This window comes from Rhipicephalus microplus, chromosome 7 (genome assembly GCF_043290135.1).
Source record: "Rhipicephalus microplus isolate Deutch F79 chromosome 7, USDA_Rmic, whole genome shotgun sequence".
NCBI classification, from domain to species: Eukaryota; Metazoa; Arthropoda; class Arachnida; order Ixodida; family Ixodidae; genus Rhipicephalus; species Rhipicephalus microplus.
The window spans coordinates 16308507-16321675 of record NC_134706.1 but is presented as its reverse complement, the minus strand read 5'-3'; positions in this window follow the sequence as shown (position 1 = coordinate 16321675).

Genomic DNA, 13169 nt, shown 5'->3' with positions numbered 1-13169 from the left:
GGGGAGCACAATATCGCTAGCCGGAACGCTGGCTCCAAAGATAGCTTGCGTTTCAATAATTTTTCTTTGTTTCAAGCTTCCGTCTCCTCCTGACATTCTACGCTGTTCGGAATTCTACGCGCAGGTGAGACGGAAAACAATCCCGGGAATGATGCTCAGCAATCCCTTGCTGCTAACACACCCTTCGAGCCTTCCGTTGAGCCACCCATCATTCCTCCTGTTAATCAAGACGACGCTAGAGGTCTCTTCAAGGGCTCAACCATAGACTACACTGCGGCTTGCACGGCGACCGAGCAGCGAGCATGCCACATCGCTCGCCACCTCGCGGCGTGGAACGAGTTCCTTCTTCCCTACTATCTAGAACTGCGGGACGACTCGTCCTCGTCGCCAGGACCCGGCCGGCTATCACTCGTCAGCTGCGACAAGCCCAGCCTGCGGTACTGTACCCCTGACGAGTTGCACCTGTGCGCAACTGTCGTCAACGCGCTACTGAAGACCCATGTCTGCGTCATCCGTGTCGCCATCGTCCACACCTGGTCGAAGTCGCACGTGAAACTTGTGGGCGAAGCTATTCGCTACAACTGCAATGCGTCCTTAAGGTACCTCACCTTGGGGTTCGAACGTTTCTCCGACCACGGTGTCTGGAGCGTCTTGTCTTCACTCGTGCACCTCGAAGAACTTGAATGCCTTTCGAGCGAGGATTGCCCGGATGAGTTTTTCGGCACGCTTTCGATGTTGCTTCGAAAGACAAAGTCATTGAGGGTACTCAAGATACCGGAGCTGCGAATCAATCGCCGCGGCTTGGGCCCCATGTTTATGGAGCGACCATCGCGCCATAGTCCGGCAGCGGAACAGGACGAGTACCAGCGAGATTTGGTCGTCATCGACCACGACACGAAGAACTACGTGGTCGAACGTTTTCTACAGGCGCTCAAGGAGAACTCGACTTTGAAGGAACTGGCCCTAAACGAGTCGGTAGTGAGCGAAGCTTCTAACGAGGCCTTCGAAGGGTACGTGACCAAAAGCGGTTCACTGACTGCCTTCAGCGTCATGGCGGGTTGCGACTTGAACCGCTTCAGCACGGATCGAGTCCTGAAAGCTCTTCTGAAGAACACGAGCTTAACCAAGGTTACACTCATCGGGCTCGTATATAGTAAGCACTCCGCCCTGCTGGTTCAGCGGGTTCTCGAGGGACACCAATCGCTGCGCAGTTTCGAGGTGTCTGTGGGGCACCAGTATTCCTCTGAGCGGTTGTACGGTCATTCGCCGAGGACGGAGTTCGACGACTGGCTCGTTGCACTCATCCGAAACGACGTCATGGAAGAAGTCACGTTCACCTTCCACATGCCATTCGTCTTCTCCGCCCCGGACAAGTGGGAAGCATTCGCTATACAACTGCCGACCCGAGTGAATCTCAAGAAGGTCACCATAGTGGCGTACAGAGAAGATGTCTTTCAGTCGGTTCTGTGCAGCATTCTGAGGCAGAATGGTGCCGAAGATAAGGTCTCGTTTCAACTCTACAACGTGCACGAAAGCATAGACTTGCTCCAGTATCGAACCTTCTCGGATGTCTATGCTTGCGTGTTTCAGAACTATGGCACGCATTTCCAGCGGCTCCTGAAGGCGTTGCCGTCCCTCCACCACGTCACGACGGTGCATCTGGACATGTGGATGTCGTGCATAGATGAGACGCTCTCTTATTCTGTCGTCGAGTGCATCGAGGCCGCTACGTCGATAAGAGAACTGCGCCTGATCAGTTCGCTTCACGACCAATCCACAACCGATCACTGGGCTGCGGTAATCGACTCGCTATCTCGTAACGAAGGCCTGCGAGAGCTCCGCTTGCAGGCCAGGGTTGAAGACCCGAGGCACGCAAGCATCGTAGCACGCGTCGTGAACGGCAGCCGCCATATTAACAAGGTTCACTTCAACGTAGGCGGGACACTCGAAACGGCCGCATTGGTTCGGTGTCTCTCCGAAGGGATCGGGGAAAGCTACAACCTCGTGAGCGTCAGCGTCAACGGCATGCTGGAGGTGGAAGAGGCGATCAAAGACTGGTTCGTTGTGCGAGAAACGACACGGCGAAATTGTAGTCTCGTCATTCGCGCCACGCGGTTTCTAACGGCGGATGAATGTTGGGACAGGTAGGAGCATGTTGCTTTTGCATTCTTCATATGTATCGCTCTGCTGGAAGGACATGAATGCGTGAAGCACTGCGAGCAAACGATAGGTAAAAAAAATTCAATGTTTATCAATATGTCGAATGGCATATGCGATTGCGTATATACGGGGATGCCGATTTCCACTGGAGGGTGTAGTAAATGAATTGTAGTACATCCTGGCATGTTCAGGACAAGTGCCATATTGTAGCCGCTGGAGCTTGATTTGAGGAACATGGACTGGTATTACCAAGTTTAATGGAAATTATCTGGCCGAACAACCGTGACTAATGTATGAAGTGGCGGCCACACACGATGACTTCAAAGCTGATATTTGGAAAGGCCACGGCGGCACATGACAAAAACACAAAGCAAATAACACTGGACCCCTTCCTGTCTCTTGCGCGGCGTTCCCAAAGATTAGATAGATAGGGACAGACAGACAGACAGACAGACCGACAGACAGACAGACAGATAGATAGATAGATAGATAGATAGATAGATAGATAGATAGATAGATAGATAGATAGATAGATAGATAGATAGATAGACAGACAGACAGACAGACAGACAGACAGACAGACAGACAGACAGATAGATAGATAGATAGATAGATAGATAGATAGATAGATAGATAGATAGATAGATAGATAGATAGATAGATAGATAGATAGATAGATAGACATATAGACGGATAGAGAGATAGATAGATTGATAGATAGAGAGATAGATAGATAGATAGATAGATAGAGAGATAGATAGATAGATAGATAGATAGATAGATAGATAGATAGATAGATAGACAGATAGAGAGATAGATAGATTGATAGATAGAGAGATAGATTGATAGATAAATAGATAGATAGATAGATAGATAGATAGATTGATAGATAGAGAGATAGATTGATAGATAGATAGATAGATAGACATATAGACAGATAGAGAGATAGATAGATTGATAGATAGAGAGATAGATTGATTGATAGATAGATAGATAGATAGATAGATAGATAGATAGATAGATAGATAGATAGATAGATAGATAGATAGATAGATAGATAGATTGATAGATAGAGAGATAGATTGATAGATAGATAGATAGATAGATAGATAGATAGATAGATAGATAGATAGATAGATAGATAGATAGATAGATAGATAGATAGATAGATAGATAGATAGATAGATAGATAGATAGATAGATAGATAGATAGATAGATAGATAGATAGATAGATAGATAGAGAGATAGATAGATTGATAGATAGATAGATAGATAGATTGATTGATAGATAGATAGAGAGATAGATTGATAGATAGATAGATAGATAGATAGATAGATAGATAGATAGATAGATAGATAGATAGATAGATAGATAGATAGATAGATAGATAGATAGATAGATAGATAGATAGATTAATAGATTAATAGATAGATAGATAGATAGATAGATAGATAGATAGATAGATAGATAGATAGATAGATAGATAGATAGATAGATAGATAGATAGATGGATAGATGGATAGATGGATAGATGGATAGATAGATAGATAGATAGATAGATAGATGGATAGATGGATAGATAGATAGATAGATAGATAGATAGATAGATAGATAGATAGATAGATAGATAGATAGATAGATAGATAGATAGATAGATAGATAGATAGATAGATAGATAGACATCTTTTTGTCGTTGTCTTTCTTGTCCTTGCCATGGTAACGCTTCTGTTATTTGAGAATGACACGCGCTCACTTTGACAGCCGCTTTGAGAAACTATCTTCGCTTTCTGCAGAAACGACGCGGCCGCCCTTGAGCAAGTCCCGCATCGTCCGGCGATACTGTCTAAAATTGCCGATGACCTCCACATCTCCGAGGCCGACCTTGCGTTCAGAGTGCGCCACAAGCTCAGAATGTTCGAAGACCTGCACACTTTCATGCGACTCGCCGGAGTCGTGAGCAGTCGCGTCGAGTGCCACCGGGGGAGCGTTGACGGCGCCTCGCGAACGCAGCTCGACGACCTGAACGAGCACTGCTGGCTGTACGTGCGACGCTATCTGATGCTCGACGACATCGAGGATCATGCCCCACGTTGTCAATAAAATGGTGAAACGTCTTCACGTCGACGGCGCCTTTGAATATCTGAATATATAGTCCCATCGTCGCAGCTGTGGCTGATGGCACACGAGTTTCCACGCTTACACTGCATCTTTTGCAAACCTGGACGTACCCTACTTTGAAAACGTTGCACATCATGTACCCTGACCCTTACCCAGGTAACCTTTGCCCACATTGTGGGGGAATAGCTTCATTAGAACATATGCCCTGGCAGAGTACCCAATTTGCTCCTTTACTGAACATCACCTCTGCCAGATGGGAGGCGGCAATCCGTAGCTCGTCCTTGGCAGATTAGCTCTGGGCAGTCCACCAAGCCCGCGAGGCGGCTGAGGAGCTCGGCATCTCAGTCCCCACGTGGGAGCGGCCCGCGACACAATGAACTGTGTTTTGGAGGACCCAATGCAAGTTTATCGAAGCCAATACTGCATGTGTCATCACACGCAATGTCAAAGAGTTCGAGGGCATCTCTATCAAGTAAATCATGTCGTTGCTACGCATCACCAGAAATGTGGTTGGTCACTTGCACAGAGCGGGTCCGTCTGGACTGACGCCTACGCAAAGGAGTTCGTTGTCCGCTGCGCTTAACCGTGACGAACTGGTCGGCAAAAACTAAACGCGCCAAAACGTACACGTTTTAACGTGACAGCGATCTCGGCCGCCAGCGTGTACATGTCGCGTTTGGTGTAGAATTCATAGGCGCTTTTCAAGATAAAATTAAGGTTCCAAGTTTAATAAAGGTTTATTGTGGATATATTTGCTTGATACATTTCCTTTGTTTTTGCACAACGACTCGCTTATGTGTTCGTCACCTATGAGAGCCATTTGTTTTTGTTGTAATTATTTACGCAAAAGTTGTAATCGACTAAGGCGCGTACTTAAGCATCCAAGGCTGTCAAGGCTAGCGCACTTGCATTTCTGCAATAAGACATACTTAACGTTCGCAGTCCACGACCCATTGGCAACATGAAAAACGATGAAGCATTGCTTCCATCACGTACGATGCATTACGCACGAGGGTAGCCTCTCATTGAATCACGAACTGCACCAAACGCCGCTATTCCTAGCGGTTGCATGTAATTTCATATTTAATTATTTCCTCGCATCCCCGCAAACTAATAGAAGATATTAAACGCCATATAACGTTGCAAGAATCATGCACTTTTGTCAAATCCATTGCAAAGCAAAGTCGAATGTAAAGAGGATGAAATGTCTAAACAGTGGTGTTCAAGTAAATAGAAAGGCAGCCTCGCAACTGCAGATGAGCTGGTGTAGTAGTGGCCATCATTTTTTTGGTCGCATTTACCGGAGAAAATATAAAGGTCATTAGTTGGCACTGTCCACCCTTGGAAATTTTATCAATGGAATGGCAATATACGTAAAACCCTAACGATTGAAGTCGCAATCACTAGGCTGGATTTTCAAACTTCATGCCCATGCTTATTTACAGACAGCTGTTCATATAAGGACATGTAAAGGGTTGCAGCCAGAACGTTCCAATCACCTCCGTCAAGCCTGCCTTCACTACAGCGATACAGCCAGTTACAACCGCTGCATACATGACGACACATTCTACAAGACACTACTTCACTTCATACACAACACCGGCCTAATGGCGCATATTTAACAAACATACTCGCAAAAACATGATGTCTAAAAGGCAAGTCTTTGTCGCAAATAAAAAAATACATATCCCACTCTAAAGCAAGCCTAACAGATGATGTTTCTGATGCATAAACGAAAGCGACTATATGTCAGCAGATTAAACAATGAAAACTTGACTCAAGATAATAATAGCATAAGTTAAATATCTCAATCGTAATTCATTCAACACTGTCGCTTCGCAGAAGTTCCGGCAACAAGAGAGAAAGGGAGAGAAAGCTTTATCGTGTGTATATACGGGGAGTAAGTAGGTGGCCAGGTGCGAGCCACCCCTCACAAACACTAGGTGAGCTCCTAATTGCAGAACCCCATTGGCGTACTACGCAACTCAGACTCTTGACCAGGGCCTTCTGGCTCGCCAGCTAGGAACAGCAGAGAAGGGCTGCCTCTCAGTTCTCCCAGGCAAGAGTCTGTCTTGGGGTGAGGTGAGGGCTTTTGCTGGCATGCTCACCCCGCGTGGAGGATGTCCAAATACTTCTGCGCACAGTGTGGGCATTTTCGTGTACAGGCCGGATTGAGATATTTTAAAACTGCCGGGCACAACCATGTTTCGGTGTAAAGGCGGAGGAGTAAACGCTCATCCGCCTTTGTAAGGCTCTTAAGGGGTGTAGGATAAATTGCGTGGCTTATCAGTAGAATTGAGTAATTTCTCGAAATTTTAAGCACTCTCCACAAATGTTTAGCCGAAGCTGAAATATGCATTCCCGGTGTTTGGCAGGGGGTTTAACCTGACGCGGCGTGAAGGTTTTCACAATCGTAGGTTACATCTGTGTGCTTCTTAATGAGGCTTGGCAGATTTCACTTGGGTTTACCACACTGCTTATTTCACGTGCTGTACAATGCATGTGCCTCGCATGATCACGGTCACGGAGGAGTGTAATGAACGGTTAAATTCATTTCGCAATGTGTTCAACACAGTGGTTCTTTTCGAACCCCAGGCGGTCACCGACGTGGCAGACGAAGCCCAAGTGCCGCTTGAGAAACTCTCGGCGAGCGCGCTCCCGCATTCATCACGTGACGCTGTTGTGCCCACAACGCCGCTTGTTCGGCGGGGCGTCGTTGCAACGTTTGGCATCGCGAGCTTACTCGAGGGCGTGGTTTGCAGGATCCGCCCGCCACCGCGCTCGCTTTCCCGTTCGCGATTTAGCGTGGCTTGGAAGGCTGCCGGATCATCGGTACGCAGTTGCTGCCGGCTCTAGGCCTCGCGGGTCTGCATGTTTTCGTGCCCATCATCGGCCCGGCGAATGCGAACTCTCTCACGCTTCCACTGTCGGCGCTTTTATATAGAGTTGCCCGTGGCTTATCCATGTGGAAGTTCTCAGTAGAAACTGATGCCCGCGTGCTCGGCACCACGGCTGCGACGGGATGGACGACGTCACTCACAACGCAGCCAATGGCACGCGTGCTTGGGTACGACGCTTATTGTGGTGATAGCGCCCAGGCGCGTGAAGTGTCCGCGTTATCTGGCGCTGTCGCCCGCAATTGTAAAGTGTCGTTTGCACGTGACGTCATTGGTCACATGAGTGTCTGCTATATATGTATGCTGGTGGCATGGAATAAAGATTGGACGTTATCTCGCGCACATCGGAAGCGGCTCAGTCCCTTTCTCAGCTCCTGCGGCCGGCCCGGACGCGCATGGCCTTTCGCTAGGGCACAACACGACACTGATAACGACGTAACTAGCAAAGACAACGTAGACAACTCGTAACACCAATGTCGAACGGTTTTTCGTTTCTCCGAGCCATACACAGCTTTCGATGAAAAATTTCGGGTCTGAGTGAGAATCGAACTCTGACCATCTGCGCGGCCGGTAGGTGTTTCACTACAAAGTCACAATAATTGTTTGAAAGTGCTTCAGAAAAAAAAAACACTATATGGATTTTGTGTAGAAGGAGTAGTCTCCTTAACGTATCATATATTGCGTGGCAGAAGCGTAGATCGCGCCAGAAGTCAAAAGTGTCCATTGAAGAACGGTTGGGTTTTTTGAAGGCCCACCAATAACAAAGCACTCGCACATGTTTGATCACCATCAGCAGCAGAACCATCAACATGGAGAACTGCTGCGTTCGTTCACGTGTTGCCCTGTAGAGGGACCTTCGCTGATTCTCAAAGGAATAGTTATGGCGTAGTGGGCACTTAACTGTGCTTGGAAAAGGCATTCAATGATACTTTGAAACGGCCAGTGTGACGCGAACAGTCAAATCGTTTCCTTATGATACAGCTGAGGCATGCACCGAGAACCGAAGCTGGCTGAAAGCTCAATTACGCTATCACGATGTACTTTTGAAGAGCAATCTCAAGCGTTCTTTTTTTTTCATTTCTATTTTTTTCTTCCTGATGATGTACGAGAACATAAATTATATCACTAATAACTTTTTAATGATTTTGGATTCTTGGCCAATAACTGCTGGGGTGCACGGAGGCAATCTTTGCCGCAAGTTCAAGGATCTTTTCTTACTTTTACTTCTACTGCTACCATCCCTCCAATGCCGATCACCACAATCATCATTGTGTCTAGTTTGTTCCGAACCGTCGTTGGGCCATCTTTCAAGTGCGCCATTTTGACTGCACCTCTGCGTCCAGGGACTTCAAAATTACCCAACATGCGTCGTTTGCCTTGGTCTCGTTCACCGTCCGTGGTGTTAATACGGTAAGAGTGAGTCTTGGTCGTCTTATATTAACCACCAGATACGAAGGCTTTTCATACCGCTACTCGCAAAAGCTCTGTCGATGCACTGGCTCATTGCGCGTTGAATTGTTCAGCTTCATGATGTACACGCACTCAGATTGTGCGATAACCACTTATCAGAAAGCTGGCAACGCCGTCCCACACCTAGACCATCTGTACGACGATATAATCAGTTTGAGATTTCGCAGGTTATTCCTAAACCATCCGGAGGTCGAAATTAAGTTGTGGTGTTGCAGTTGTGCACGAGTCTTCAACAAATATGTAGCCTAGCGAAAGAGTTATCGGAAGGGTTATATATGGGCCCTGCAAGACACTACAGTGTGCTCATAAGAAAAATTCCTAATGATTTTTTTTAATTAGCAGTCGTAAATTATTTTAACGAACTACATTTACCGTAAGGGGTCACGTTACGAACGAGCAGGCCACGGTCTTGATTCCCGGCCAGGCGGCGGCCCTTAGACGGGGGCGAAATGCAAAAAAAAAAAAATCACAGCATATCCACGGAGTGAATCATGATAAGTGGGGCGAAGCGTCCTTTAGCCCGTCCGTGCTTCCTTCCGTCCGCGCGACCAACCGAGTGTCCATCTATGCGTCCGTCCATCTGTCCATGCGTCAGTCCGTGAGTCCGTCCATACATCTATCAACCTGTCTGTCTGTCTGTCTGTCTGTCTGCCTGCCTGCCTGCCTGCCTGCCTGCCTGCCTGCCTGCCTGCCTGCCTGTCTGTCTGTCTGTCTGTCTGTCTGTCTGTCTCTCTGTCTGTCTGTCTGTCTGTCTGTCTGTCTGTCTGTCTGTCTGTCTGTCTGTCTGTCTGTCTGTTCATGCGCCTATTCATTCGTCCATCCGTCCGCTAGTCTGTCTGTCCATCCGTCCGTCCGTGTGTCCATCTAGTGAACACTCCAAGTTGAAGCAATGCAGAAAATATCGGTCGAATTCACCTTATATTCAGCCAATCCCCTCCTTTGGGTACGCCCCGCCGCGGTGGTCTAGTGGCTAAGGTACTCGGCTGCTGACCCGCAGGTCGTGGGTTCGTATCCTGGCTGCGGCGGCTGCATTTTCCGATAGAGGCGAAAATGTTGTAGGCCCGTGTATTCAGATGTGAGTGCACGTTAAAGAACCTCAGGTGGTCGAAATTTTCGGAGCCCTCCACTATGGTGTCTCTCATAATCATATGGTGGTTTTGGGACGTTCAACCCCACAAATCAATCAATCCTTTGGGTACGAGCCGTGTGCAGAGGAAAACAACAACTACCGCCATCTCCCAACTCACATCCCCTATGGCTCATACCCGCTCTATAGCGGGTATGTGCCACCGTGGGCTACGTACTACTACATACATAAAGAGGGATGGACACACCCACGCCTTAAGGAGCTTCGACGCTAAAAAGAGTCGTGCAGTTAGGTGTAGGTGCACATTAAAAAAACACCACCAGGCAGCCGCAAGCACTTCATAGTCCCCGACTACGGTGTGCTTCATGAACCAACTGTGTTATCAACAACTTGTAGGTTTGGGTGAGGCGGTTCGCGCGCCGAAGAACTGTAGAAGCAGCACGAAAAAAACGACGCACAAGAATAAACACACCCTGCAGGACCACTTATAGCAATGCCACCAAGAATTGCTTGTCGTAAAACACGCCACAAATAATCCAAGATCGCGATCATGCGATCATGCGTGTTGGTATAGTACATGGATTATAAAACATCTCTCACGAGTAGTTTAACTACTAATGAGCTTCTCCGATATTACTTATTGTAATTATTGTACTTATTGTATACTTATGTATTCATTACTTTCTTGGCTTGAACGGTGAAAATAATTGTGTTTATTGTTTTGTATTTATTATGTATTTATTTTTACTTTAATCTCACAACATATGAAGTATGAATTTGTGGTGTTTTTTTTTCTCTTTTGTCCGGTACATGCGTTATTATGAAATAATTTGCTATGTCGCTCCTTGTGTTCACTATGAGTGTATGAAACACTCACCCCAAACAGTCTCCATGCCATTTATTGTTCGACTATGTCCCCTTGTAACTGCCCACCTGCTTGGACCAAAGAGTCTGCAGTATGTAGTAAATAAATTAAAAATAAATTAAAAAATGACAAAAAACTTGTGTCCCCAAACCTGTAGGTGCATGCGCATTCTTTTACAGTTTAGGCCAAATGACTATGATATCTGTGACTTTTCACATTGTTCCTATGTTACCTAGCCCTATAATTAAAACACTGCCCAGTATGTCCAATGTAAACTATCCCACAACTTAGTGGAAGCCCTGTAGCGTGTCTTTTTTGTCGTCGTTTTTTTTTTGCGCTGCGTCATGTTATTCGTCACACAATCGAACCATGACACGTAGAACCCAAGCCGAGCTTACAATAAGCACAATGCTATTATTAGCACCCGATGAACTTTGTTATTTAATTATCATTTGTTATTACAGCTCTGCTTCTGAGACGATTTCTATCTATTGCAATTACGAACGCCAATACAATTTAGCCGACGCCCGCGCACAAAATGCACTCGAAAGATGAAACAGTGAAGTTTAGCAGCCGATGTTTTGGAAAGCGCTTTATATCTCGGTAGAGTGTTCACACTGTTCCCGAAACTCAACGTAGTGGTTTGAAACAGAAGCAGGGCTTAATTCGTGTTGTCAATTAAAGCCATACACAAAGTCTGGATGACTGAGCGTCACTTCAGTATTGCGTTATTTCTCCAGAAGCACGTTACTGATTGTGTTTTAAAGGGTTGCAGTAATCTTAATAGCGGTCAAGAGCGATCGTGTTGCTTGCCGAAACGTGTTGGTAAAAAAGACCGGAACGAAAGCTTCGTCCTTGAGGCTACATTAAAGTGAAACAAGCTAGTTTCGATTGATTAATTTTACTCTGAGAACTTTGACATACATTTCGCCTTCATGTGTTTATCAACACAGAAGAAGATCAAGGTTAAAATTTAATTCTTAAATTTTAAAACGGATTTGCCGCGCGTAACGTCCAAGATTTAAAATGTCTTTTTTTTAATATTTGTGATACTTTGACTAAACAAAATTTACTGAAACTTGTTAATTAATGCCCTTTCAGAGGACTATATGTACCTCACCTTTCCGAATAGGGAACTACGCTGGGCCTAGTCGACGCGATCAAAATCTGTGATGTTATGTCATTTGGGTGCGAAAACTTCACAGTGGCGTCGCCACACGAATTTCGTTCTCGCCCTTCTTGCATGTTTCCCAAGAGTCTTGAGGAAGCAAGGCTCGTGCTATTGATATTTTTAAAGGTTAACTTACTGGCACAATAAAAAAAGTCGTATCTCTCATCGGTAAATTTTTAGACTTGTGACACCATTTTATGCGATACCTCTTTTTTTTTTTCCTTTTCGAAACCACTGAAGTGCGGCTCTGTATTGGTGCAGTTTTCACGAACTGCGGGCTGCATCTTCGCGTTGCCGACTCATTATTGCACGATGTTAATATCGATGTCATTGTGATTTCTATTGCAGGTCCCGCGCGTCGTCAGAAGCTTTAGCCAGGTAATGCGTATTGCTGGTTACATTAAGGTAACGCTAACGTAATCCACTTTTTTTGGAAGAAATTCACGCGTGGCAAGCATTACTATTCTGCGTCTGCTCAGAAACTGATCGAAACTCCTGATCGAAACTTCTAGAGAGAATAAACGCGGATGCTTCACCTCACGACTCGGGGGTTCCAACAGTGCAATTATTTCACAAGCGCAATCATGACTCGTCGGCTCTTATTACGTCAGCAACACCATTCCTTCTTTAAACGGGCCATGACAGGAAGGATTCGAGGTTGAATTATGAGTTGCATTTAAAACCCATACGCTTTTCAAAACAAGTCAGCAAAATTATAGCGCTTTCGATGCGGTAGAAAGGCTTGTGCTTGAATTGCCTAATGTTTACGCTGAGCTATACCAGAGTGTGGCGACCACGAGTATACCATAGTTACAAAATGAACTGACCCTGCCGGCAACGACTCACTTGCGCATAGTGTAAACAGATCTCAAAGGGCACGCTTTTGTGTAACGTGAAAACACCAAAATATTTTAAAGAGCCGGAAAACGCAATCTCTTTTTTTTAATCTTTCGTGCACCCATTTGTATGTACTTTTCGGCAGATTTCTACGCTTTTTTTTTACTCGAGTGAATATTGCTTTCTATTTCCCTACTTCACAAAATTATGCTTTATGTCGTAATGGGTACATAGCAACTTCACTTGCAACAGACGCACCACACTATAGACTGGCGTCATTGTACATCCATAGGCATTTACATGTAACAGTACTTATGCACTTAATTTTTTTTTTATTTCTATTGTCGTTAAGCGTGATACTAAAACGGAATCGATTGGTTCCAACAGGGCTTGTTTTCTCAGTACACTGTATTCTGAATGTATAATATTTGCAACTAAGCGTGTTTTAAAACAATTATTTGTTTGTGTATGCCGAAAAACGCATATTCTGAATATATTAATCAGTTAGAATATATAACACATATATATGATGACATGCAGATAACATCTACTAAATAAATGT